This window comes from Mus caroli, chromosome 7 (assembly GCF_900094665.2).
Source record: "Mus caroli chromosome 7, CAROLI_EIJ_v1.1, whole genome shotgun sequence".
In the NCBI taxonomy this organism is placed as follows: domain Eukaryota; kingdom Metazoa; phylum Chordata; class Mammalia; order Rodentia; family Muridae; genus Mus; species Mus caroli.
This window is the reverse complement of record NC_034576.1, coordinates 125349417-125353244: the sequence shown is the minus strand read 5'-3', so window position 1 is coordinate 125353244 and position 3828 is coordinate 125349417. Positions and strand designations below refer to the sequence as shown.

Sequence of the window (3828 nt, the reverse complement as noted above, 5' to 3'; positions counted from 1 at the left end):
AAAAAAAAAAAAAAAAACAAAAACTTTCAACACAAAATTTGTCCTGTCTACAAGAAATGCAGGGACAAAGATGAAGCAGAGATCGAGGGAATGACCAACTTGAGACCTATCCCAAGGGCAAGCACCAACTCCTGACACTATTTATGATACTCTCTTATGCTTACAAACACGAGCCTAGCATGACTGTCCTCTGAGAGGCTCCACCCAGCAGCTGGCTGAAACAGATACAGGGACCCACAGCCAAAAACTGGAAGGAGCTTGGGGACTCTTATGGAAGAGTTGGGGAAAGAACTGAGGACCTCAAAGCAGATAGGAACTCCACAGGAAGACCAACAGAGTCAACTAACCTGGATCCTTGGGGCCTCTCAAAGACTCAACCACCAAACAAAGAACATACAGAGGCTGGACCAAGGCCCCCTGCGCATGTGAAGCAGATGTGCATCTCAGTCTCCATGTGGGTCCCAAACAACTGGAATGGGGGCTGTCCCTAAAGATGTTGTTGCCTGTCTGTGCAATCCATTCCATTCCCCTACTGGCTGCCTTGTCTGACCTTAGCGGGAGAGGATGTGCCTAACCCTGTACAGACTTGATTAGCCAGGGTTGGGGGGATACTCTGGAGGAGAACACCCTCTCAGAGGAGAAGGGGGTGACCAGGAAGGGGGCAGCAATTGGGATGTAAAATGAATAAATAAATAAATAAATAAATAAATAAATAAATAAATAAATAGATGGGAAAAAAAGAGAGAAGGTGCTGCCAAATTATAAAGCCTACTTCAGATTCTTAAAAGATTCATCCTTATACTTCTGCTCCCTTAGAACCACTCCAAGTACCAACTTCTGTATTAGTCAGCGTTCTCTAGAGTCACAGAACTTATGGAATGTCTCTATATATTAAGGGAATTTGTTGGAATGACTTACAGTCTGCAGTCTGGGTGTTTCAGCTGGTCTTCTGTATAAACTGTAATCCTGAAGAAGTAGGCTCCAACAGATGTGCTTGCTGGCTAGTAGGTACAAACAGGCAAAGGAGAATGATCAATTCTTCCATTGTCTTTATGTAGGCCTCCAGCAGAAGGTGTGGCCCAAATTAAAGGTGTGTACCATCATGCCTGGACCTAAATTTTTCTTATCTTGAAACTTGGTCTCTCCCAGGCTAACCTTGAATTCAGAGATCTTGTCTCTGTCTCCTGGGATTAAAGCCATGTACCTCCTTGCCTGAGCCCAAGATTTTCATGGCCGATATGCCTCAAGATCCAGATCAAAAGCATGCGTCATCCAACACTTACAGGATCAAAAGCCTGTGTCTTCCAGTCTCAAGTTCTGGATCACAGGTGTGCCCTCCATTTCTAGATTGTCGTTCATTCCAGATGTAGTGAGGTTGACAACCAGGAATAGCCATCACAGTGTGTAATCTGTGGGTGTGCCTGTGTATGTGACACTGCACAGGCCTGGAGGGGTATGCAGAACTCAACATCAGGAATCTTATTTTCCGGCTCTCCACCTTATGTTTTGACGTAAGGTCTCTCATTGAACCGGGAGCTCAGCCAGAGCCTAGAGTGGCTTTCCAGAGAGCCCAGGGGTCTGCCTTCTCTGTCCTTCTCAGAGCTGGTGTTATGGGCAGGCACCACACAGCTGTTTACTGGAATCTGAGCTCAGATTCTCACGCTTGCACAGCATGTACTTTCCACATTGAGCTACTTCCTCAGCCGTCTCCTGACACCTGGATTTGATCTCAGTCAAACCCATCTGGTGCCGGGCAGTGGTGGCGCACGCCTTTAATCCCAGCACTTGGGAGGCAGAGGCAGGCGGGTTTCTGAGTTTGAGGCCAGCCTGGTCTACAGAGCGAGTTCCAGGACAGTCAGGGCTACACAGAGAAACCCTGTCTCAGGGGGAAAAACAAAAAAACAAAAAACCCCATCTGTCACTCTGAACTGCAGAGTGTTCGGAGTGAACTCTAAGTGCCTCCAAATCTGGGATAATTGGCTGCCGCAATAATGAGAAACTAGCAAAACTCCTTCGGTGGTTCTGACTGGGGTATGGATATAATTACATCACCCCCTATCAGCCGAGGGATCGGGAATAGTCAGCCCCACTATCCATACTGTGCAGCTCAATACTGAGACAGACCCCCCCCCAGACAATATTCTGTGATGGTCTGTGTAGGTCTGCGTGGTATAAATGCAGAGACTAAAACAAATCAGAACCTTTAAGGATTCATGCTCTGGGAGCTGGGATAATCAGTGAAGTGCTCTCTGCATGAACTTGATCCTCTGTCCCCAGGGAAAAACAAAACAACACGAAAAGTCTGGCCATAGTGATATGATCGGGAGGCAGCAACAGGAGGATCTTTGAGGTTTGCTGGCCATTCAGGCTAGCCTAATAGCCACAGGTCCCTCTGAGACACTATCTCAAAAACAAACAAACAAAAAAACAATGCTGATGGTTTCTAAGGAACTACTGAACTTGATCCAAATTGACTTCGGGCGAATAAACATGCACACATATTTGCAACACCCATGAACTTGTATAAATACCAAAGGAAGGAAGGGGTGAGAGAAGGGAGGGAGGGAAGGAGGAGGGAGGGAGGGAGGGGGAGGGGGATGGAGAGAAAGTAAAAAGAATTCCAGCTATGGAGGCACATGGCTGCCCTGTCCCTTATCAGCTCTGAGAAGCTGAACAAGCTGTGCAATGCTGCACATAGGGCACAATACAAGTTTGTGGTTACCTGCCAGGGGCTTTCACTCCATCCCACAGCTAATCTTCAATTTGCAAACCCTATAGCTGAGCCCCCTGAGTACAGAGATCACAAGTCTGTGCCACCAAGACTAGCTGCCTGTTTGACAGCAAGTGTAGATCCTTGAATGTCATCATTGCACAAATACAGTCACCACCACGGTCGGTATCTCCTGTTTCTTTTCTTTCGTTCTCTTTCTTTCTTTCTTTCTTTCTTTCTTTCTTTCTTTCTTTCTTTCTTTCTTTCTTTCTTTCTTTCTTTCTTTCTTTGTTGAGACAGGGTTTCTCTGTATAGCCCTGGTTGTCCTGGAACTCACTTTGTAGACCAGGCTGGCCTCGAACTCAGAAATCCACCTGCTTCTGCCTCCCAAGTGCTGGGATTAAAGGCGTGCACCACCACCACCCAGCCTCCTGTTTCTTTACTATGTGTTTACTATTTCCTGCAAGGTGGGTGAGGAAAGGAGTGCCTCAGCTTATGTGGAGGAATTCAGAAGATAGGCTGTGCTAGACATGCTGTCTACCTGCTGAGACAGGCCCCAGTACTGTAAAATGAAACCAAAAGAGAAGCAGCCCTTGCTTCATTGCCATGATCAGCCTCAGCCACAGGCAGCTTGGGGAGGAGAGGGTTCGTTAGGCTTACATATCTTGGGTCATGGACCACTGAGGGAAGTCAAGTCAGAATCTCAAGCAGAGGCTATGGAGGGATGCTGTTTACTGGGTTGTTCCTCCTGTCTTCTCTGCTTGCTTTCCTATACACCCTAGGGCCATCTGCCCAGGCACCACTCACAGTAGGGTCAGGTCCTCCCTCATCAGTCATCAGTTAAGAAGACGCTCCCAGTCTTGTCCTAGAGGCCAGCTTTACAGGGACATTTACTCAATTGAGGTTCCCTTTTCCCAGATGACTCCAGCTTGTGACAAGTGAATGAAAAACTGCCCAGTGAAGGAAGGAAAGAAGGAAGGAAGGAAGGAAGGAAGGAAGGAAGGAAGGAAGGAAGGAAGGAAAGAAGGAAAAGGAAAGGAAAAAGGGAAAAGGGGAAAGGGAAAAAGGGGAAAGGGAAAAAGGGGGAAAGTGGAAAAGGGAAAAAGGGATGAAAAGGG

At 47.1% G+C, this 3828-nt stretch overlaps 1 protein-coding gene across 3 annotated transcripts in view; it reads right to left on the bottom strand.

The window, feature by feature from the left end:
• Slc5a11 (solute carrier family 5 member 11) overlaps positions 1 to 3828 on the bottom strand; it is a 63222-nt gene that overhangs the window by 46032 nt on the left and 13362 nt on the right. For all 3 annotated transcript variants that reach the window (XM_029480116.1, XM_029480115.1, XM_029480114.1), the window contains exon 2: positions 919 to 1001. The gene's annotated coding sequence lies outside the window, so the exon portion shown is untranslated. The remainder of the gene's footprint in view (positions 1 to 918; positions 1002 to 3828) is intronic.